Below are 25,670 nucleotides of genomic sequence, written 5' to 3' on the forward strand. Positions count from 1 at the left end.
TGTGGAGTACAGGTGATCTAGAATTGTTTTCCTTTCTGGTTGCACATTTAACATTGATAGAAAATGTTGGCTCGAACTGATTAAGTTTCCCTGCATTAAAGTCTCCCGGCCACTAGGATGTGCCGCCTCTGGGTGAGTTGGTTTCCTATCTCTCCTTCGTATGTGTCAAAAAGGAAAGAGTGCATTTTTATATTTCATGTTTGGAGTGCTCCCGAAATGACACACTCAATCTTCTTAATCTAACCTGAGGCGTTGCTTGGCGTTGCTTATCAAATCGACAATGGGTATTGAAATGATGATGTTATGGTGATAAAATAGATAAGAGATTGGCAGACTGGTGGGGCTGAGATGTAGACAGGTCTGTGTATCACTGTCTCTCCCAATCAAGCACAGGGTCTAAATGAAGTCCCCCKTTTCATCATTATTCTCAACCAACCCCCTCCACACATTCCCTCCTCTGACCCGCCACCCACGTCCCCACCCCCACCAGGCCACTGCAGTCATGATACAGATGGTATTATAAGTTCAACGGTTGCCTAGCAACTGAGTTGAGACTTGCGAGTAGGACCATACACGGTAGAGAATGAACAGTGTTTAGGATTGTGTTTGGGTGGGGTGGGATTGTGTGTGTGTATGTGCATAACAATACCTCAGTCTTAAGTTCTGTTCTATACAGTGTAGATTCTGTTCYCCAAGTATTATACTTCAGTTCCCCATGCATTAGCCTATAGTTTGTTCATGTGTTACACTTCCTTCCACTTTTTCGGAGTTTTGGGGGAAATAGTGCTTCTAACGAAAATATTACATGAATGCTATTTCAAGTTCATAAAAGTGCAATGTCACTCTTGACCTATGATAATGTTTAATATATCCTCTTTCTCCTCCTCTTTCCCCTTCGCTATCTCTCTCTCCRCTCTCTCTCTCTTTCTCCCTCTCTCTTTATTTTCTCTCTCTCTCGATTTCATCATCACCGCTCAGGCAGACTTCCTGAGACTCTTTCATTAATGAAGCAATCAATTAAACATAATCTCTTCGAGGGCCATGTTACAATAAGACCTAATCACTCTCTATTAATTGAGTTTTCTTCAATTGGGGCATAATTTCATGCACATTACACGGCATCCACCTTCATACTACTTTCCCTATTCTAAGGGTTCTATTCAAACAGATCCGCTTTAGCCGACATCCGCATAGCGGTTGTTTTGGCAGTGTCGAAGGTGGAACTGCTTTAGAGCTTTCAAATCCACAAGCAGCTCCTGACATTATACCTAAAGCGGACATTGCCATTGGCTGCAAGGAGTCAGCATTACGAGAAATACCATGTCAGCTTTGTTTACACGTGTTGGAATCGCTGGATGTGATAGTGTAATCTACACTCGTTAGGCTGATATAAAATCATTTTTTTATTTTTATAATTTGCGCAATTTCGGCATCATTATTTCGTAATAGTCACAACCGTCGTGAGAGATATTTTTGGACACCCCCCAATAAAAATTTGGATTTTAGTGTTTCAGGCAAAAAATACTAAAATGACCAGGAATTCAGCAAAAACAATAAACTATTGAGGAAATCTGTTGCCAAAATATTTATTTGATCGTGTCTCATATGCTATCAAGGTATTAAATTATTGTCATTTAAATACATCTCTTTTTGTCTTAGTTGTGTTCATTTTATATTTTTTGTATTATTTATTATTTTTTCACCTTCATTGTACCAGGTAGGAGTTAGAACAATTGGTCTTCATTTTGATCAATTCCTGTTTTTTTTTATGGTTTCAAGATATGTATATGTCAATGCTAGTGCATATATCACAACAGACACAGAGTTAACATGGATAAACAAACGTACAGGTCAATATACACATAGAAAAAATCTATATACGTGGTGGTGCAAAGTTTAGGTAATATATTGTGAGGTATGGCAATTAATGCTTGAGTATTGTGACCTGATTTTATGGTAAATTATGTTATTATTACAATTAACACTGGAGTGATTAGATGTGAGAAGATAATGTGCAAGTAGAGATACTGTGGGTGCAAGGAGCAAAAAATTACAAAAATAACAAGGTAGTGGAGGTAGTTGGATGGGCTAGTGTACAGGTGCAGTGATCTGTGAGCTGCTCTGACAGCTGATGCTTAAGTTAGTGAGGGAGATATGAGTCTCCAGCTTCAGTGATTTTTGCAATTCGTTCCAGTCATTGGCAGCAGAGAACTGGGAAGGAAGGTGGCCAAAGGAGGAATAGGCTTTGGGGGTGACCAGTGAAATAACCTGCTGGAGTGCGTGCTACGGGTGGGTGCTGCTATGGTGACCAGTAAGCTGAGAGTAAGGCGGGGCTTTACTAGCAAAGACTTATACGATGACATGGAGCCAGTGGGTGTTTGACGACGGAATATGAAGCGGGGGCCAGCCAACGAAGCATACAGGTCGCAGTGGTGGGTAGTTATGTGGGCTATGGTGACAAACAGGGATGGCACTGTGATAGACTGCATCCAGTTTGCTATTTTATAAATGACATCGCCGAAGTCAAGGATCGGTAGGATAGTCAGTTTTGTGAGGGTATGTTGGCAGCATGAGTGAAGGATGCTTTGTTTGCGAAATAGGAAGCGATTCTAGATTTACTTTGGATTGGAGATGCTTAATGTGAGTCTGGAGAGAGTTTACAGTCTAACCAGACACCTAGGTATTTGTATTTGTCCACATATTTTAAGTCGGAAACATCCAGAGTAGTGATGCTGGAGCAGGTGGGCAATGGCGGGCAGCGATCGGGTTGAAGAGCATGCATTTAGTTTTACTTGCATTTAAGAGCAGTTGGAGGCCACGGAAGGAAAGTTGTATGGCATTGAAGTTCGTCTGGAGGTTAGTTAACACAGTGTCAAAGAAGGGCCAGAAGTATCACGAATGGGGTGTCGTCTGCGTAGAGTGGATCAGAGAATACCAAGCAGCAAGAGCGACATCATTGATGTATACAGAGAAAAGAGTCGGCCTGAGATTGAACCTCTGTGGCAACCCATTGAGACTGTCAGAGGTCCAGACAACAGGCCCTCCGATTTGACACACTGAATCTGTCTGAGAAGTAGTTGGTGAACAGGCAAGGCAGTCATTTGAGAGCCAAGGCTACTGAGTTGCCGATAAGAATGTGGTGATGATTGACAGAGTCGAAAGCCTTGGCCAGGTCGGGAATATGACTGCACAGTATTGTCTTTTATCAATGGCAGTTATGATATTCGTTTAGGACCTTGAGCGTGGCTGAGGTGCAGCCCATGACCAGCTCGGGAAACAGATTGTATCACAGAAGGTACAGTGGGTTTCAAATGGTCGGTGATCTGTTTGTTAACTTGGCTTTCAAAGACCTTAGAAAGGCAGGGTGGATTCATTTTTTTTTTTTTTACTTTTATTTAACTAGGCAAGTCATTTTAGAACAAATTTCTTATTTTCAATGATGGCCTAGGAAGAGTGGGTTAACTGCCTGTTCAGGGGCAGAATGACAGGTTTGTACATTTTCAGCTCGGGGATTCCGATCTTGCAACTTTCGGTTCAAGTCCAACGCTCTAACACTAGGGCTGCCTGCCGCCCTCGCGCTAGGTCTGTAAACGTTTGGGTCTTTGAAGAGGGGGATGACCGCGGCAGCTTTCCAATCTTTGAGGATCTCGAAGGATATGGAAGAGAAGTTGAACAAGGTCGTAGTAATGAGGGGTTTCACAAATTGTGGCAGATACTTTTAGAAAGAGAAGGTCCAGATTGTCTAGCCAGCTATCTGGATTTGGGTGAAGGAGAAATGGGGGAGGTTTGGGCAAGTTGCTGTGGGGGGTGCAGGGCTGTTGACCGGGGTAGGGGTAGCCAGGTGGAAAGCATGGCCAGCCGTAGAAAAATGCTTATTGAAATTCTCAATTACCGTGGAKTTATCGGTGGTGACCATGTTTCCTAGCCTCCGTGCAGTGGGCAGCTGGGAAGGGGGTGCTCTTATTCTCCATTGACTTTACAGTGTCCCAGAACTTTTTGGAGTTTGTGCTACAGGATGCACATTTCTGTTTGAAAAAGCTAGCCTTTGCTTTCCTAACTGCCTGTGTATATTGGCTCCTGACTTCCCTGAAAAGTTGCATATCGCGGGGGCTATTCGATGTTAATGCAGTACGCCACAGGATGTTTTTGTGCTGGTCAATGGCAGTCAAGTCTGGAGTGAACCAAGGGCTATATCTGTTCCTGGTTCMATTTTTTTTTWATGGGGCATGCTTATTTAAGATGGTGAGGAAAGCACTTTTAAAGAATAACCAGGCATCCTCTACTGACGGAATGAGATCAATATCCTTCCAGGATGCCCGGGCCAGGTCGATTAGAAAGGCCTGCTCACTGAAGTGTTTTAGGGAGCAGTTTGCAGTGTACAAAGGGAGCAATTTGCAGAAATCGGCCTGTGTCTGTATCTAGCTGCCTACCCCTGCACTAAACAAACATAGCTACAGCAAACCAGGGCAGATCTCAAGCAACTGCACACACAAACATGCTCTGTGCAGACTCATGTGAACGAGTGTAAGCCCCTACAGAGAAGTGTGTTGCAGGCTGCCTGTCTCCAAGTGGCAACCAAGGACAGTGGGAATGGCGCTTTTGCCACTTGTCTATGGAATATACACTGAGTATACAAAACAGTAAGAAGACCCGTTCTTTCCATGACATAGATTGACCAGGTGAACCAGGTGAAAGCTATGATCCCTTATTGATGTCACTTGTTAAATCCACTTCAATCAGTGTATATAAAAGGGTGGAGACGGGTTAAAGAAGGGTTTATAAGCCTTGAGACAATTGAGACATGGATTGTGTACGTGTGCCATTCAGAGGGTGAATTGGCAAGACAWAAAATGTAAGTGACTTTGAACAGGGTATGGTAGTAGATGCCAGGTGCACCGGTTTGTGTCAAGAACCGCAATGCTGCTGTGTTTTTCACACACAACAGTTTCCCGTGTGTATCAAGAATGGTCCACTACCCAAAGGACATCAAGCCAACATGACACAACTGTGGAAAAGCTTTGGAGTCAACATGGGCCAACATCCCTGTGGAATGCTTTCGACACCTTGTGGAGCCCATGCCCCGAAGAATTGAGGCTGTTCTGAGAGCAAAAGGTGGGGGGGGGTGCAACCCAATATTAGGGAGGGGTTCTTAATGTTTGGTATTCTCAGTGTAAACTTCTTTTGAATCATTTTGCAGTCCATATTTGACATTTTAGTCATTTAGCAGATGCTCTTATCCAGAGCGACTTACAGTGGTGAGTGCATACAGGGTGGCAGGTAGCCTAGTGGTTAGAGAGTTGGACTAGTAACCAAAAGGTTGCAAGATCGAATCCTCGAGCTGTCAAGGCAGTTAACCAACCCACTCTTCCTAGGCGGTCATTAGTTAAATGAAGGTAAAATAAATKTTCATACTGGTCCCCCATGGAACCCACAACCCAAGCACCATGCTCTACCAACTGAGCCACACAAGATCACTAAAAGCTCTCCAAGACTTTAAGACGTCAAGGCCATTTTGTTTTTTGTGTGAAATTATTGTTTTCTTCTTCAAGATGTCAAGACCATAATGAGAGTGGGAATATCTTATATAAAAATGGACAGTCTTTTTGGGATCATGGATCTAGCCTATTACCTTTCATTTTTACATTCAATTATGTTATTTTAATATGATCTATACTAGTGTTTGGGGTTGTACTCTCACAGTATCATACACCAATGTTGGTATTCGTCTAGCCTGAGTGCCAGTCTGTTTGTGATGTCATGCTAACTTCTTGTCATGCAAAACATGGCTTGACAATGAGCAATGGAGTTGGCAAGAGCACAAACAGATCTGGTACCAGGCTAGTATTTGTCCTCATATCATTAATAGACTATACTGTAAGTCACACAACAGCCTCTCTTTTATTTCAGGCAGGATCTAAGTTAATACCGGTAATGATGCCAATGTTTCCGTCTGTCACTTCTGTCAGCTAGTGAATCACCCAATACTCCAGGGTGGATTTGGATCACAGAATATGTACTGGAGAGGATGTCTGCTTCCCCAATAGCACCCTATTCTTTATAAAGTGCAGCTCTTTTGACCAGTACTTTGGTCAAAAGTAGTCTACAATATAGGAAATAGGGTGCCATTTGGGATGCAGTCGATGTACCAGAGTGCTTCTTTTACAAGAGCCTTCTTATATTTCACTCCTCCGTACAGGATCTTACTCGAAAAAGATCTTACTCTCAGGAAAATTGCAACAGGAAAATGAAAGAAACAAACCTTCCCTTCTAAGTCCACAAGTCTCTGCGATCATCGTCTGTGATTTTATTAGTGGTTCACCGCGAAGCTGTGAAATCTATTGTTATTGTCTGAATTATTAATAAAAAATATATATTTACATGGTCAAATAACCTAATTGATTGGTAAAATGTTTTCTAATTTGGCACTCAGAAACTAGATGTCACGCCCTGACCATAGAGAGCTTTTTATTCTCTATGTTGGTTAGGTCGGGGTGTGACTAGGGTGGGTCATCTAGGTAATTATATTTCTATGTTGGCCTGGTATGGTTCCCAATCAGAGGCAGCTGTTTATCGTTGTCTCTGATTGGGGATCATATTTAGGTAGCCATTTCCCCTTTGTGCTTTGTGGGATCTTGTTTTTTTTGTGTAGTGCATGTGAGCACTGCATTTTCTTCACGTTTCGTTTGTTCGTTTATCGTTTTGTTTTGCTTTGAGTTTCACATAGTAATAAAATATGTGGAACCCAGATCATGCTGCGCTTTGGTCCAGTTATTATGACGATCGTGACACTAGAGGACATGAGTAACTTGGTCAAAACAAATGGCACCGATTGGCTTATAGGGGGTGCTATTGTAAGCAGTCTCACTTAAACCCTCATATCGTCACCCCATTTGACCTACTTTGTATGTAGGTGTCTTTCCTCATGCTGAACAAATTTCCCATAAGGTCCATCAGCATAGATTTTCCTCAATCTTAATCTTCTCATGAACCGTACGTCCAAATAACACCAACTAAGGGATTAGATAAGAGACGGCTGAKTTATTGATCAATCAGGAAATCAGAGTTTATGTGTCCATTTGAATCCTTTGTAAATCCACTCCACAATGGCCTATCAACTTGAAACTTTTTAGGGTCATCAAAGACATTACCAGGATGAACCATGTTACGTTTGGCATTGATATCTTAACAAATAGGGAAACTATTAACATTWTTWTTTTTTTACTATGCAACACTAATGGTTAAAATAACCATAAAAAAATCTGTAAGTCAGATTCACTCCAAATGTGGTCTTTGGACTCATCACAATAGTGCCTAAAGAGTTTGAGAAAATAACATTGAAGCATTCAAAGATTCCAACATTATGCCAGTAGATTCATATWAGCGCATACACTAATATGCAAAAAAATTCAAAAAAATACTTACAAAATCCTCTTCTCATGAACCAATTGACAGCAAATTACATGTACATGTTTGACCTTAGTTTGAGAAAAGCTAAGGCATTTTACATGTCAATTTAAATCACTGTAAATCCACTCCATTGTGGCGTTTTAACTCAAAACTTGTAATCACTAACATGGACGTACCTAAGATGAACCACACTGAATTCYTACATGATAGAGTGGTTGCTCTGTTATCCAAATGATCTTATGTCCTTTCTGTCATACTGTGAAACCTGATCATTGCTGCTCACAGCTATATATTTTTTTCTTCCTTTCAGCATCCATCATCAATCAWCACTCTATTCCAGAGAGTCTTGGGATCCTTTAATCGATATTGCTGTATTTCTCATATATAGTCTTATACTCACTTTGAGGTAAAACATTTGTCAGATTGAAACACCTGGTTTGTTATTATGCCAGCCCAATCTTTAAAAAAAATACGGGACTAGGCATGTACAGGGTATAATCCATATAATCCACAGGCATATGCAATATTCCTAGGAGTCAATATTTTTTATGGTCAATCATTTTYTTCTAATGTCAACACAGCCAAGCATGACATAATTGCTTTGGAGATACTGGGTAATTACTTTCACGCTGATAGTGGACCACATGCATTTTTATGAGGGGATTTTCACTGTTCATTAACACTAGTGGATGTTACGAGAAGAAAAGAGCAGCTTTGGGAAAGTGAGATATGGGTGAGGGAAAGAGTAGCGGATTAGAGAAGGTTAGAATGATTGAACACCCTTTTTTGAGAGTTTACGGGAATGTGTGTGTATGTGTGTGTATGTGTGTGCGTGCGGTGTCTGCATGCGTGTGTGCATACTTGTGTGTCTGAGAGAGAATGTGACKGTGAATTCATATGCATTTGAGTGGAAGGGGGAAAGAATAGAAAGACATGAACAGAAAGAGACTGACTCTGTGCCAGCTAGTCCTAAAAATGGCCAGCTAGTCCTCATTGCTATACTACAATGCAACTTTGACATTATTTGTGCTGCTCTGTGATGGATGAATAGATTCAGAGAGTGAAGGCCAAGGATTGGGTTGTGAGAACCACAGAGAGAAAGGGATAGGGAAGGATGGGAAGAGAGAGAGAGACAGAGAGAGAGGGAAAGACAAGGAGGGAGGGTGTGAGGAATAACGACAGGAAGACCCATAAGCAACACCAATTATGACCCTTTACCAAGAGGAGAGAAGAGGAAATAGCATGTCTGCCTGTGTCTATCACTGCCTGAAGTACAATTAGTTTAATTATATGGAGAGAAAGAGTGAGTGTGTGAGAGAGGGAGAGAGAAAGAKGGGCAGACAGAGAGAGACTGAGGGGTKGGGGGGTTGACTGAGAGGGGGGAGTTGAGAGTGAAGAGTAGAGACGGAGAGAGACTGGGAGGGGGAGAGGGAGGGGAAGAAACAGACATACTGAGAGGAGAGAGAGACAGAAAGGGAGACTGGGAGAGAGGTGGATAGAGAGGCGAGTGATAGACTGGCACTGTCTGTACTGCATTGCATTGGCACTGGCTTGGAAAGCAAATAGAACAGAAAAAAGAGGAAGAGAGAAATAGTTTGTCTGGTGATCCTGGAACAACTGCAACACTGCACTGAAGGAGGAGGGAGGGCAAGTGGGAGGAGAGAAAGAGAATGAGGGAGAGAAAGGAAAGACAGAAATAGTCACACACAGAAGCGCAAAACAGACTGTCAAGGAATATCTGTCAAGGAATAATTTTCCTTCCCGTTGACTCACTCTATAATCTTCCTCCTCCAGCATGCCTTTGTACTTCCTCCTCTCCTTCTCTTTTTTTATCTCAACTTGAACTATTCATGCATTACATTTTGAATGCATCTTTCTCCTCTCCCTGACTCTCTSTCACTGTCTCTCTTTCTCCATCTCTCTCTCTCCCTGTCTTCCTCCTCCGTCCCTTCTACTTACCACCTGTTAGTCTTGATTCTCTCTTCACCGGAATTTCCAGTTTTTTGGGGGGGAGTTTCACACTCACGCTATTACTAAGGTAAGTCCATACTTTTATCAGTGGATATTGCATTTCCATCTATTTCTAAGCTCTTTTTTTTGTGATTGCAATGTTTCTTTTTTTTTATCTTGATCTTTCGTTTATTCTATCACTCTGCTTATTTTACTGTCCACATTCACTCTTTCCCTGCATTGTCTGTCACATCCCCTCTACTCCTCTCTTTTTTCTCTCGCTATCAGTAGGTCTAATGTACAGTTTGTCAGTAYAGCTGTTTGAGCTGTCAGTGTCTCCTCACTCAATGTAGTGTGTYCTTGTGTCAGTGTGTCTGTTCACTTCATGTGACATTTACTCTCAACGATTGTCACCTGTGCTACGCTGTGAAACGAATACAGGAAAAACAATGCGTAGCCAATGTTGTAGGGTGTACCCACCCGCGCAGATACGCACGTATGTACAGACACATATGCACGTACACACACGTACACACTTTAAGTTTGATTTAGTTAACTCTCTCTCTCGCTCACACACAACTRGAGACTTGATGCTTTATCTCGCCCTCACACATATGCACATTTTTTGGGTCTTTTTTTTTGTATCTCCCTCTAACACACATGCCCCCCCCGCAACCCCTACCCCAGCTCCAATCCTGAAACAAACACACACAAAAGCACACACACACACACACTGGAAATAATTTGACTCTAATTGACAAGCGCTCACCGTGGTACTCGGAGGCTGAGTGAAACACAGACTATTAGGTTCTAATGAGTAGAGTGCACTGCACAATAATGTCTGTCTCCGCAGTGTTATTTAAAGGCGAAAAGAGACTGCCCAAGGACCTATTTGTGTTCTATGAAGGACTGGAAAGAAAGTAACTCAACACAGGTTGGGGAAAGAAACGCCAAAAAGACTGACAGAGAGATAATGAGAAAGATAAAGACGGGAGGATGCAAGACGAAGGGTTGACGGATAGAGAGCGGAAAAGGGGGCGAGAGGATGAAAAGAGGAAAGTTGTGGGAGCGACCATGCATATGATATGAGTCTGATTCAAGGTGAAAGAGCTAACTGAAGAAGGGAGAGTTGCTAAGAAGTTTTTCTGAGATGTTCTTGTCTGTCAGGGTGGATAAAGCCCTTTTTATTCAAGTTTGGAGCTGAGAACTGGCTGTCCCCATAGAAGAACCCTTTGAAGAACCCTTTTTGGTTCYAGGTAGAACCCTTTTGGGTTCCATGTAGAACCCTTTCCACAGAGAAATAAAAAAATCCAAGAGCCAATGTTGGAGAATTACAGTACCTTCAGGTCTCTAAATCTACAATTAGATGCCACCTCTATGCCAATAGGCTTTTTGGAAGGGTTGCCAGAAAAAAATCCTTTATTGAGAGCAACCAACAAATGTACACACCTGGAGTTTGCTAAACGCCTGGAGTTTGCTAAACGGCATTGGCACTTGGATTGGAGCCGGTGCTATTGTCCGATGAGAAGAAAATAGAGCTCTATGGTCATGCACACCAGTGGTGGGTTTGGCATCGAAAGAAAGATGCATATACAGAAAATAACCCCAAGCGCAATGATGGCAATCATCCATTTTTATCACCAGTAAGAAACAATTGGCTGCTAACAGCTGAGAACTTCTAGCTAACTGGCAAGCACAAAAACAGTCAACAACTTTGGGAGTAGAGAGACCCCTATAAATTGGCAGATCGCCCTCTAGTTGCGAAAGTAAGAACCGCCRAAAATGCGGAGTCAAAGAAGAGAATAAGTATTCTGTAAAGGAAACGTACATACAGTACCAGTCAATAGTTTGGACACACCTACTCTTTCAAGGGTTTTTCTTTATTTTTACTATTTTCTACATTGAAGAATAATAGTAAAGACATCAAAACTATGAAATATCACATATGGAATCATGTAGTAATCAAAAAAGYTTTAAACAAATCAAAATATATTTTAGATTTGAGATGTTTCAAAGTAGCYACCSTTTKCCTTGATGACAGCTTTGCACACTTTTGGCATTCTCTCAACCAGMTTCACCTGGAATACTTTAACAACAGTCTTGAAGGAGTTCCCACATATGCTGAGCACTTGTTGSCTGCTTTTCCTTCACTCAGCGGTCCAACTCATCCTCAACCATCTCAATTGGCTTGAGATCAGGTGATTGTGGAGGCCAGGTCACCTGATACAGCACTCCATCACTCTCCTTCTTAGTCAAATAGCCCTTTTACAGCCTGGAGGTTTATTGGGTCATTGTCCTGTTGAAAAATAAATGATAGTCCCACTAAGCGTAAACCAGATGGGATGGTGTATCGCTGCAGAATGCTGTGATAGCCATGCTGTTTAAGTGTGCCTTGAATTACTACATATTCCGTGTCTTCACTATTATTCTACAATGTAKAAAATAATACAAATAAAGAAAACCCCTGGAATGAGTAGGTGTGTCCAAACTTGACTGGTACTGTATATATTTTTTTAGGCACTCTAAGACAAAATAAACCTGAGACAGTGTGTAAATGATAACACAGTGCAGGAAATTAAGAATTTGATTAAAATGCTTGAAGTGAATGCTGGAATTAAACAACAAGCTATGCAAATGGTAAAAAGCCGTGTGCATTAAGGAAATAGACACCTGGCTCAAATAGAAGTCTCTCTCTAATAAGCGCCTGTTTAATTTAAGTTTTACAGTATTTATTTTACAGTTATAAGGAAGGTAGTCTCGCGTTGCCATACCTCCAAAATCACGTAATTGTCACGCCTCCCTTGGAGGTTTGGAGATTTTTGCATTGCAAAAACAGTTTGAAAGATCTGCTGGGGGCAATATTTAGATTGGATGTTACATTTCAAGTACCTTCCCCCAACACGCCCATTGAAAGGGGTGGTACGTGTTATGTTTGTCACTATTTTCCAACCGGGTAGGGCACATTTTGTAGAAAGTCTCTCTCCGGGAAGATGTCAATTTATATTTACAACCTGAACTTTCCTCAGTTCAAAATACTGTAAATATTWAAAAATATATATATGTATTACCGTAAAACGTCAATTAAAAGCTGAGTCTCAAATAGCTGCCTTTCCTTTTTAATAGCTGGGCAACAGCACACATGTCAGCAAATATACAAACGCCTGTTTTAAATAAATCTAAATGAATTGTTTACAAGGTTATCATGAATTACTATGAATTGTTTTCAAGGTTTAACGTTAGATTTTTTTGTACATTAAATAATTCAGTAATGACTTGAAAAAATTATGGCAATCATCCATTTTTATCACCAGWAAAAAACTGCTAGCCATTGGCTGCTGACAGCTGAATACTGCTAACATGGCCCCAGATGAGTCAACTGATCGATGTCCCCCTAGATATGATGTGCATCATTATAGTAGTGCCATATCTCTAGATTTAAAACCTACGATCCATAACTCTGTTAATAAGTGTTATTGGAAATGTACGCTGATCTTCTTAAGGATGAATCTTACTGGAAAGAGAAAAAATTTGATTGAGATTTTTTTTTAACAGCACTGAGTTAAGCATGTACAGAAGTAAATGGGAATATCTAMAATTTAAGATCTATGAATTTTCCATTTCTTTTACTAAAAAGGTTTTTCAGTGTATAAAACAGTCACTTTGATTCGGAAAGTATTTAGACCACTTGACTTTTTCTAAATTTTGTTACATTACAGCCTTATTCTAAAATTGATTAAATACTTTTTTTTCTCATCAATCTTCACACAGTACGCCATAATGACAAAACAAAAACAGGTTTTTAGAAGAAAGAAAAAATATCACATTTACATAAGTATTCAGACCATGTACTCAGTACTTTGTTGAAGCAACTTTGGCAGCGATTACAGCCTTGAGTCTTCTTAGGTATGACGCTACAAGCTTGGCACACCTATACTTGGGGAGTTTCTCCCATTCTTCTTTGCAGATCCTCTCAAGCTCTGTCAGGTTGGCTGGGGGGTGTCGCTGCAAAGCTATTTTCAGGTCTCTCCAGTGATGTTCGATCTGATTCAAGTCCGGGCTCTGGCTGACATTAAGAGACTTGTCCCGAAACACTCGTGCATTGTCTTGGCTGTGTGCTTAGGGTCGTTGTCCTGTTGGAAGGTGAACCTTCGCCCCAGTCTGAGGTCCTGAGCGCTCTGTAGCAGATTTTCACCAAGGGTCTCTCTTTACTTTGTTCAGTTCATCTTTCCTTCGATCCTGATGCTGCCACCACCATGTTTTAAGAAGTTTTTAAAAAATTATTAAGCTTGCTTTCAAATGCACCTACCTCCCTGTTGCACACAACAAGCTCCATTCCCCCTGTCATAAGGGGAGTTCTGGCTCATTTAATCCTTAAGAGTCTACTGACGTACCCGTGGGTCAATCTAAGTAACATAWTTTTTTTTGCATGGGCAACAATCCACCACATCGGTCTATGACGGCCTTCCGTAGCATCAGAACCGTTTGGGCTAAAAACTAATGTGACCCCACCTTGGAAAGAGGACACTCTCATGAACAGAACGTGTTCTCCGTTTTGCTCTACGACCCCTGTGGTGGTTAATWTCTGTRTTACCAAATGAGGAGAGAGACAAACTTCACACACCAGTCAGAGTTATACTTAAACTACATCTTTAATAATAAGAGCTTTGCAATAGCAATGACTTTCAATGATGCGCCATTTCTAATGAACCATTGAAAGTCACAACACAAAAGTACAAAGATCTTTTATAGCCAAGATCCACCCCTCTCAACCTACATGATGAAAAACAGATACATAGAATGGTCACAAGGTTAAGATTTGTATGAAAGGTATCTATAGTACATAGCAGACAGCAACTGCTGTGTCAACAGTTGTCATTGTAAAGACCAGTGTCTGGTCCTCCTACTCCAAACTGGAACCGTCTCACCCTGGTACGGTATAGCACAAAAACATTAACTCATGTTCTCTGGAATGCTCTTTAGGTTTTATCACCCAAAGACATCGTAAATCTCCYCTGTCATTGTTATCTCATAGAGGCCCTCCTCAGTAGAACACACACAATAGTTAACATAACACTCTATTCTGTGGAATAAAACAACCATTATAACACAATCTTGCAATTTCCATGACACCCCACTAGTGTCACGGGATGTGTCAGAGGGTAGGCCATACAAATGAATGGAAGTATGGAGGTAGTTTTATGCCAACAAAAATAAGGGGTTAAATATGTGTAATATATACAGTGTATTCAGAAAGTATTCAGATCCCTTCCCTTTTCCCACATTTTGTTATGTTACAGCCTTATTCTAAAATTGATTAAACATTGGTTTTTCTCATCAATCTACACACAATACCCCAAAAGAACAAGGTGAAAACAGGTTTTTAGATGGTATTGAGTATGCCACCTCAGTCACTGGCCTCATCAATAAATGCATCGACGACGTCGTCCCCACAGTGCTTATCCCAACCAGAAGCCACGGATTACAGGCAACATCCGCACCGAGCTAAAGGCTAGAGCTGCCGCTTTCAAGGAGCGGGACACTAATCGGGACGCCTATAAGAAATCCCGCTATGCCCTCAGACGAACCATCAAACAAAGTGTCAAAACAGGACTAAGATTGAATCCTACTAAGCCTATTCCCCCTCAGGAGACTGAAAAGATTTGGAATGGGTCGTCAGATCCTCAAAAAGTTCTACAGCTGCACCATCGAGAGCATCCTGACCAGTTGCATCACTGCCTGGTATGGCAACTGCTTCCAACCACAAGGCACTGCAGAGGGTAGTGCGTACAGCCCAGTACATCACTGGGGCCAAGCTTCCTGCCATCCAGGACCTCTATACCAGGTGGTGTCAGAAGAAAGCCCTAAAAATAGTCAGACTCCAGCACCCTAGTCATAGACTGTTCTCTCTGCTACCGCACGCCAAGCAGTGCCGGGGCGCCAAGTCTAGGTCCCAAATGCTTCTTAACAGCTTCTACCCCCAAGCCATAAGACTCCTGAACAGCTAATCAAATGGCTAAACCAGACTATTTGCATTGCCCCCCCCCCCCTTTCACACTGCTGCTACTCTTTGTTTATTATCTACACATAGTCACTCTACCTACATGTATGTACATACAACCTCAATTACCTCGACTAACCTGTGCCCCTGTACATTGACTCTGTACTAGTAACCGCCCTGTATATAACAAATCTACTGTTATTTTACTGCTGCTCTTTAATGATTTGTTACTTTTATTTAAACATTTTTACTTATCTATTTTTTACTTAACAATTATTTTTCTTACAACTGCGTTGTTGGTTAAGGGTTTGTAAGTAAGCATTTCACTGTAAGGTCTACACCTGTTGTATTCAGCGCATGTGACAAATATATATATTTTTTCTTGTGTTTCTTGGCCCAAGCAGTCTCTTCTTCTTATTGGTGTCCTTAAGTAGTGGTTTCTTTGCAGCAAATCGACCATGAAGGCCTGATTCACGCAGTCTCCTCTGAACAGTTGATGTTGAGATGTGTCTGTTACTTGAACTCTGTGAAGCATTCATTTGGGCTGCAATTTCTGAGGCTGGCAACTCTAATGAACGTATCCTCTGCAGCAGAGGTAACTCTGGGTCTTCCTTTCCTGTGACGGTCCTCATGATAGCCAGTTTTATCATAGCGCTTGATGGTTTTTGCGACTGCACTTGAAGAAACTTTCAACGTTCTTGAAATGTTCTTCATTGACTGACCTTCATGTCTTAAAGTAATGATGGACTGTCGTTTCTCTTTGCTTATTTGAGCTGTTCTTGCCATAATATGGACTTGGTATTTTACAAAATAGGGCTATTTTCTGTATACCACCCCTACCTTGTCACAACACAACTGACTGTCTCATATGCATTAAGWGGGAAAGAAATTCCACAAATGAACTTTTAACAGGGCACACCTGTTAATTGAAATGCATTCCAGGTGACTACCTCATGAAACTGGTTGAGAGAATGCCAAGAGTGTGCAAGAGCTGTCATCAAGTCAAAGGGTGGCTACTTTGAAGAATTTCAAATATATAATATGTTTTTGATTTGTTTAACACTTTTTGGGGTTTCTTCTTGATTCCACGTGTGTTATTTCATAGTTTTGATGTCTTCAATTTTATTCTACAATGTAGAAAATAGTAAAAATAAAGAATACCTTTGAATGAGTAGGTGTGTCCTAACTTTTGACTGGTACTGTATATTTCTTGAGCTTTCTTATATCTCCTAGATATAGGTCAGACACTTAAAAACCCTATTACTTATGATACATTGTATGACTGTATTTTTTGCCATTTATGAACGTGTTACCACGCGTTTCTATGGGCTATTGTAGTAAAGGCCAAATTCAATATTTTATTAAATAYAWTTTTTTATATACATTTTGGATAGTAAGGATCCGCCCCTTTTATTTTTCAATTTTTGCCTAAAATTACATACCCAAATCTAACTGCCTGTAACTCAGGCCCTGAAGCAAGGCTATGCATATTCTTGGTACCATTTGAAAGGAAACACTTTTAAGTTTGTGGAAATGTGAAAGTAATGTAAGAGAATATAACACAATAGATCTGATAAAACATAATACAAAGACAAAACCACCCATTCATTTGTATTTTTTTGGTACCATCATCTTTGAAATGCAAGAGAAAGGCCATCATGTATTTTCCAGCCCAGGTGCAATTTATATTATGGCCACAAGATGGCAGCAGTGTATGTGCAAAGTGTTAGACTAATCCAATGAAGCATTGYATTTCTGTTCAAAATGTTGTATCAAGACTGCCCAAATGTGCCTAATTTGTTTATTAATAACTTTTCATGTTCAAAATTGTGCACTCTCCTCAAACAATAGCATGGTACTATTTCACTGTAATAGCTACTGYWAATTGGACAGTGCAGTTGGATTAACAAGAATTTAAGCTTTCTGCCAATATCAGATAGGTCTATGTCCTRGGAAATGTTCTTGTTACTTAAAACCTCATGCTAATCGCATTAGCCTACGTTAGCTCAACCGTCCCTTGGAAGGGACACCGATCCCGAAGAAGTTGAAGTGGGCCTAAAATTATAAATCAAATAGTTAAATAATCCATCCATCTTTAAACAATTCCATATATTAGCTTAGACCGCCCCCCCACCCCAACGGTTAACACTGTTATGGTCAAACTTTTATAGTGTCGTGTCTTTGACTATGCCAGATTAATTGTTATGACATGCTATTCTATAAAATAATTTCTCCGTAATTAATATTACCTGATTGAACTAATCATGTAAATGTTAATTAACTAGAGAGGGACACCACGAAATAATATTTATAGAGCTGTTATCTTTCGAATAAACTCTTAAAGATTTAGTAAGATTTTTTTTTACATCCATACATACATCCAACAGTCACATTAATCGTCATTTTATTCAGTCTCATCTGAAAGTTGTAAATCCTTGATTATCTGCAAGAATCCTGGCTAACAAGTTGAATCAGCAATACAAAATTGGGTTTAATTATTTATTTACTAAATACCTAACTAATCACACAGAAACACACATACACAATTAAATCATAACTTGATCACAAAGTGCCTTATACAAAAAAACGCCCCTAGGGGGCGAAATGATTGACAGCTTGTTACACAAAAAAAAGGGGCGGGATTTTAGTGAAAGAGCGGGAGACTGGAACATAGGCGAGCTGTGCTATCGTAAATACAGTATCTTATGCATTCTAAATTACCGCCCATTTGAAAAGGAAAATGCAATAAATATTTACTCTGAGCTGCGCTTCAGTAGGTTGGTGGTAGATGGAAGACCGTATCGCCAACCCGAGTCCTCTGTCCTTTGGAGAATGTCTCTGGTAGTCACGGGATACGTTGGAGTAACGTTGTGTGTAGTAGACGGGATACTCGGACTGTCCTTCCTAACCTGCGTTTAGCTGTTGCTAACTCAACGGCTAGGAGATATCACTTCTGTAGTGAATACGAGTTCAAAGTTCATACCATTCACAATCAAAGTCCATGCTGATGTTGGCTTAGTTCTGTAGTTATCTGAACCATTCTGACACCGGACCGTCATCCTAGTGTACCCGGAACAGAAAGTTATATTCTTGTCAATGGCTTTTATAGTGGAGGGAGAGGGGTGTGTCTGAAAAGTTTATAACCCATGCCTCTTCACAGGGGCGGGCCACTGTGAGCAGAGGAAAACTTATGAAAGCACAGATCTCTCACTAAAATTACATTTCACCTCTTCACAAATAGTGTCATATTCAAACATTTCAATTAAACAACAATTCCATGTGAATCCGATACCTCTGACGTTTAGACTTTCCACAGTAGAGTTTATGTCATTCTATCATTGATGAGAATGTGTCAGAGGGCAACCGAACTGACATAATATACCTTAAGTACCACCGCATATGTTCAGTTGGTCGGATTACCAGAATATAGTTCATTTCCCCCCACTTCTGATGTTACCCAGAATCTCTATGTTAACCCATGGGTTTCCTTATGTCACATCAGTTATAGTAGGGAGAGAGAAAAAGGGGGAAAGAGGTATTTATGACTGTCATAAACCTACCCCAACTGCCAACGTCATGACAATAGTAATTTTTCTTAATTGAATCTTTTAAAATGGGAAAACATGCTTGTTAAAATAATTTGAACGTGCTCTTTATGGCAGAATGTAAAAATGTTCTGAAATAAATTATCTTTGTCAAAATTACACTATCCAAAAGCCACTCTATTTGTGGAATGACACAGTTGTTGCAACTGCAACAGCTAATGGGGATCCAAATAAACAAATAAATTGTCACGCCCTGACCTTAGAGAGCCTTTTTATTCTCTATGTTGGTTAGGTCAGGGTGTGACTAGGGTGGGTAGACTAGTTTTTTMTTTTCTATGTTGGCCTTGTATGGTTCCCAATCAGAGGCAGCGGTCTATCGTTGTCTCTGATTGGGGATCATATTTAGGCAGCCTTTTCTCCACCTGTTGTGTGTGGGATCTTGATTTTGTATTGTAGCTTTAGCCCTACAAAGCTGTACGTTTCGTTTGTTATGCTTTCTTGTTTTGTGCTGGTTATCATTAATATAATAAAGTTTACAATTGGCTCATTCATCCCCCTCCTCTCCCCTGTAACTATTCCCCAGGTCGTTGCTGCAAATGAGAACGTGTTCTCAGTCAACTTACCTGGTAAAATAACGGTAAAATAAAAAAATAAAAAATTATTAACCTACCCCACGCTGCATCTTGGTCCGACCATCCTTCCAGCAACGATCGTTACATAAATGCATACTTTGTTAAAGGTGTGGTAGGAGGCTATACTTGGGGTTTGAGCAATGGCAGGACATATATAATAATACATATATAATACATTTGAGGTATTGGACTATACATCTTCTAGCAGAATGAAAGTACGAGGTGACACTTCCATATGAGTTATGCCTGAGGCAACTAATCTCCAACATAATCCATAAGAAAGCCATGATAATCTTAATTGGTGAGGATATTATGAAGAGGCATAATAGGATTAGTAGCCTCATAGTCATCATTTATATACCAGCTTATTATAAACTAGTCTGGTCCCAGATCGGTTTGTGCTCTTGCCAACTCCATTGCTCTCATTGTCAAGCCAAACATGTTTGGCATGACATGTCCATAAAGAGGTGGTAAGAGATCAGAATCAGTCTGGCAACCAGGCTACATATTTTTATGAACTATGAATGAATAATTTATTTGTATAAGCTATAAATTACGAGGCTCGGCGACTGGTATAAATTATGACTGTGAGGCTACTAATCTTGTACAGCAGCTATAAAAGATCCATGATAAAACCTGACAGGTTAGGATATATGACAATGAATTTGTACTTTGTATGAGCTGTAAGCTTTGAGGCTGGGAGACACATCTGTATAATGTTCTGGAGCTGGTCATGATGTGTAGACAGTGCTGGTTTACGGGTGATTCTTCGGGCTTGTCGGTGACTGACTGATCAACACCCACCAGCTGCCATGGCGCGCGTGCGAGTGTTTGTTTTTGCGAATGTGTGTACTAATTTCAATCTGATCTTGATGTTGTCTGAGAGTGTGTGTGTGCTTGTGTGAGTTTTGCTATCTGTGTTTTGCCAGTTTACATCTGATCCTGAGGATGCTTGAGTGTGTGCGTGTGCATGTGTGAGTGCTTGTGTGCATACGTGTGTGTGTGTATGTGCGTGCCAGTGTCCATCTGATCCTGATATTGTTTAAGTGAATGTGTGTGTGTGTGTGTGTGTGTGTGTGTGTGTGGGCCCAATAGCGACTATAGCCTGATGGTTTATTCTTGTGTTGTGGTGGTCGAGTTGTTGATCGTGACAAGGCTCTCCTGTCACCACATCAAACCCCCCTATATTATCATGGATGGCGTGTCACAGAAACACAATGTGGATTTAGAGAAGCCCCGGGAAAAGTAATGGCCCCTTTTCTTCAGGTGCTGCAATCCAAGATTTGTCTCTCACTATGCCATGCTACTTAATTGAGCGCTGATGAACTCTGACCCCGGGCTTACAGCTTCAACATGGAGTCATCAATTCTGCCTTTGTGCTCTGATGATGTCGGCTACGTCCCAAATGGCACCCTATTCTCTATGTAGTGCACTACTTTTGACCAGGGCCCGTGGGACCTAGCTTCCCATGCTTGGGAAACTGGATGTGCACTGACCGTGCTACAACATTGAGTCAATATGGTTGCAGTCTGCCCCAGCCAGCCAACAGAGTCGTGTTCAGTAGATGTTTCATATTAAGTCCACATAGTTACTCTTTATTTAGTTTGGGGCCCGATTCAGACGCCTTTCCTACGCACATCTTTACTACCCACTTCTCAGTAGCTGGTATTCAGACTTAACTTATGCAGGTCCGTAATGGGCTTTGCAGACGTGTTTCCCTTACACATGCGGAATACATATAATTACAACGCTGAAAACCATCCCACTTGCAGGCCAACAGATTTTCTCGTGGAGTTTGCATTCAATAGGGGTTTCAGTACATTTACTGTATCTTAAGCCATCCCTTTAAATACGGTGTTCTTTAAATTTGAATTTTGACAAACTCACAAGAATGCATTGAGAGAATGGGTTCAGAATATAGGGATCAAGGAAAGCCATCTAAATACAGTTATAGTCGGAAGTTTACATACACCTTAGCCAAATACATTTCAACTCAGTTTCACAATTCCTGACATTTAATGCTCGTAAAAATGCCCTGACTTAGGTCAGTTAGGATCACCACTTTATTTTAAGAATGTGAAATGTCAGAATAATAGTAGAGAGAATGATTTATTTCAGCTTTTATTTCTTTCATCACATTCCCAGTGGGTCAGAAGTTTACATACACTCAATTAGTATTTGGTAGCATTGCCTTTAAATAGTTTAACTTAGGTCAAACTTTTCAGGTAGCTTCCCACAATAAGTTGGGTGAATGTTGGCCCATTCCTCCTGACAGAGCTGGTGTACCGGTCAGGTTTGTAGGCCTCCTTGCTCGCACATGCTTTTTCAGTTCTGCCCAGAAATGTTCTATAGGATTGAGGTAGGGCTTTGTGATGGTCACTCTAATACCTTGACTTTGTTGTCTTAGCCATTTTGCCACAACTTTGGAAGTATGCTTGGGGTCATTGTCCATTTGGAAGACCCATTTGCGACCAAGCTTTAACTTCCTGACTGATGTCTTAAGATGTTGCTTCAATATATCCACATAATCTATTTTGTGAAGTGCACCAGTCCCTCCTGCAGCAAAGCACCCCCACAACATAATGCTGCCACCCCGTGCTTCACGGTTGGGATGGTGTTCTTCGGCTTGCAAGCATCCCCCTTTTTCCTCCAAACATAATGATGGTCATTATGGCCAAACAGTTCCATTTTTGTTTCATCAGATCAGAGGACATTTCTCCAAAAAGTATGATCTTTGTCCCCATGTGCAGTTGCAAACCGTAGTCTGGCTTTTTTATGGTGGTTTTGGAGCAGGTGGATATAGGACTCGTTTCACTGTGGATATAGATACTTAGGTACCTATTTCCTCCAGCATCTTCACAAGGTCCTTTGCTGTTGTTCTGGGATTGATTTGCACTTTTCGCACCAAAGTACGTTCATCTCTAGGAGACAGAACGCATCTCCTTCCTGAGCGGTTGGCTGCGTGGTCAAATGGTGTTTATACTTGTGTACTATTGTTTATACAGATGAACGTGGTACCTTCAGGTGTTTGAACATTGCTCACAAGGATGAACCAGACATGTGGAGGTCTACAAAAAAAATTCTGAGGTCTTGGCTGATTTATTTTGATTTTCCCATGATGTCAAGCAAAGAGGCACTGAGTTTGAAGGTAGGCCTTGAAGTACATCCACGGCATAGGCGGAAATCCCAGGGGGACGGGGGGGACACGACCCCCCATCTTGGGAAAAATATGATTTGTCCCCCAATATATATCACTGTAAACATAACTATGTAATTTCAATAATATTAATAATACGCAATGAAAGCACTTGTGCTGATTATAGACACTTAATAGCGCGTTTTTAAGTTTCAAAAGATTGCGACCCCCCCCCCGCCCTTTGCCTCACAATGGTTTGATCCACTGCCAGTTCTTTAGCTGGCAAGGTAATAGAGGGTTCGTATCTACTGTCCGAAAGTGACATGTACGTAACTGACGTGAGGTAAATCCAGTCAATCAATAGCAGGTCCATAGCAATGTTATTTATTTATTTTTATGTTGGCAGGGTCACACACTAGCTGAATTTGCAGAGCTAGCGCGCAAACTAAAGCAAACTTAACTATCAAGCTGCTAGTACCTATTCCATTTATGTGGGTCGTCAAAGATGGAATCTTTGCTATCGTCAGTTTATTCCAAGATCAGCATGCAGCTGTAGTGCTTCGACGTCCTGTGATAAGGTTAGCGATAAACTGAAGTCCAAACTGAACAGAACAGAACTACACTCTTCTACCATTGTCTTAAATATATATAATGGTCTCGTTGCAAAAGATAAATTGTCGCTAGTGAACTTTTTTTATTTTATTTCACCTTTATTTAACCAGGTAGCAAAGATTATAGCAAACACACAGAAACGGAATTGGTGCTCGCTAGCTTTACAAATTCAGCTATTGTTGGAAGCCAGCCAATATGAAAACAACATAAAATTACAAAAGGTTGCAGCATGTGTTGTGTAAATGTGTGTGTGTGCAGCTAGGCCAGCCAGCCAGGTAGAAAAATGGCAGAAAAAAGTAAGAAACGGACATCAGAGTATTTGTAGTACATACACAAGCAGAAACGCATAGTAAGAACTCTAGTACCTAATATCTCAAAGACTAGTTGATAAAATGTTCATAAGAAAGAAGTGAAATGCTAATGGAAATGTTTCACAATGATGTCATTAGGCAGAGCAGGCAACAGATGGCACACAGACAGCAGAGCTGGGGACAGATACGCAGGGACAGATTGGCAGACAGGGAGTCTCAGGTAAGTTTGTTGAGTCTTTGTTTGGCAACATTATGAAAGGTTCTCATTTTTTTGACTTGTAAAATAGGGACATAATTGGAAAATGCCATGGATACCCCCACTCTCAACTTAAATGGTGACTAAACTAAGATTTGTTTACGGCAATGGTATTGCTGTTGTGATTAATTGTGTAGTTTTGGGTACCGGTAGTTAGGAGTACGGCAAACACCTTATTTATTTTCTAGGAGACAGACTGTGAGTCAGTTAGGGTGGTGAAAGGGAAAGAGCCAGGGAGAGAGACTTCAGAGGACAGTGTCACAGCCACGGCAGGACCAAGTGTCACCCTTGTTGCCAGAAGCACCAGTATAGGGGACAGTGGCACAGCATTGTCCAGTTACCACAGTGATGGCACAAAACCATATCAGCCACACCCACAATTTATAGAACCGCAAACTCTTGCCAACAGAGTGTTGATGTTTCAAAGAGATGGTTTCGCGTTTCCCCTGGCTACATTATAATCCATCAATAAAAGGAGTGTTGTGTTTTCACTGTAGCCAAGGGTTTTTCAAGCCAGCCATCTTTTGGCCAAAGAGCAGATGCTGCCTTCATTAGTGCAGGATTAGATGGAGAAAGCAGAAAAAATTCACAGCACATCCAACGCAACCCACACCTCCTAACTTTGTAAAACAACAGCACACCGTAGTAGTTATCCAGCGCGTGGGGTAAACAGCAGGATGACGCAAGGCATTGCTTGATGAAAATTGTTAGTTGGGTGCGGCATGTAGTAAGACAGGGCAAGCCTTTAGAGGCACACGGATGACAGTGGGAATTTATACCAGATTTTGAAACTTAGGGCAGAAGAGGATGATCCCATTTTACTGAAGTGGTTAACAGAGCATACCACAATGTACACAGGCCCAAAGCACAGAATGAAATTCTGAACATCATGGCCAATAGTCATTCGAGGCATTGCAGCTGAGATTAGGTCTCTTCCGATTGTACAATTTTCATTAATTGTTGATGGTACTCAAGATGTCTCTGGTGCTGAACAGGAGAATGTCTGTCTGCGTTATGTTGCCCATGACATGTCCCTCACAAGGAGTTTATTGGGCTATACAGGGTGTCGGAGACAAACGGCGAGGGCATTGCGAAAGTGGCAACTGATGTGTTGTTGAGGAAACCCGCAAACATATGCTCGGTTCTTTTGTTCAGTAGTGTGTATAGCAGTGGTTCTCAACCTTTTTGGGGTACTGGAACCCCTGCATATTTTGAGGCAAGGCAGGCAAGGTTTTGAGCGGTCCTCAGGGACCTCCACCCCTCTATATTATATGTAAACTTACTGGAAACCTTGTGGTACTGACTACATTCATTACACTTTTTTTATTTCACGGACCCCTTGCAATTAGTCCATGGACCCCTGTTTGAGAACCCCTGGTGTAATTGATATTTGTTCTTTTGTTTAGTAGTTTTCAGTACACTTACAAATTATTTATTTCATGTTATTTTATTTAAAATTCATACTTTGTGCGACATACTTGTCCATAGCTGCTGTTTGAAGAGTTGAGACACTGACTGAAGGATATTTTGTTTGATTTGGGTTTTTTTATTGAAGTAGTTATTTTGCTTTTAGAACTGTACTTATTTTAAGCTTTTTGTTCTTGCAAAGATATTGTAGTAGACTCAGGCCAGGTGCACATATTTAATGACTATATAAATGTATCAGAAAAAGTCAAATTAAAAGGTCAGTTCAATACGGAGACCAACTTTGTGATGGTTCTCAATGGAGATTCTTTTAGATGTGATCACACCATGTTCATTGTATTTATGAAAACTACACCCATACAGTGTACAGTACCATTGTCACCTACTGACCTTTCTTG

General features: G+C 40.9%; 1 protein-coding gene across 2 annotated transcripts in view; it reads left to right on the plus strand.

Moving 5' to 3' along the window:
• Positions 1–8,873: 8,873 nt before the first annotated feature.
• LOC111977562 (double C2-like domain-containing protein alpha) overlaps positions 8,874–25,670 on the plus strand; it is an 80,283-nt gene continuing 63,486 nt past the window's right edge. For both annotated transcript variants that reach the window (XM_024007037.2, XM_024007038.2), the window contains exon 1: positions 8,874–9,445. The gene's annotated coding sequence lies outside the window, so the exon portion shown is untranslated. The remainder of the gene's footprint in view (positions 9,446–25,670) is intronic.

The sequence above is a fragment of the Salvelinus sp. IW2-2015 genome, linkage group LG18 (genome assembly GCF_002910315.2).
Source record: "Salvelinus sp. IW2-2015 linkage group LG18, ASM291031v2, whole genome shotgun sequence".
Taxonomy (NCBI): domain Eukaryota; kingdom Metazoa; phylum Chordata; class Actinopteri; order Salmoniformes; family Salmonidae; genus Salvelinus; species Salvelinus sp. IW2-2015.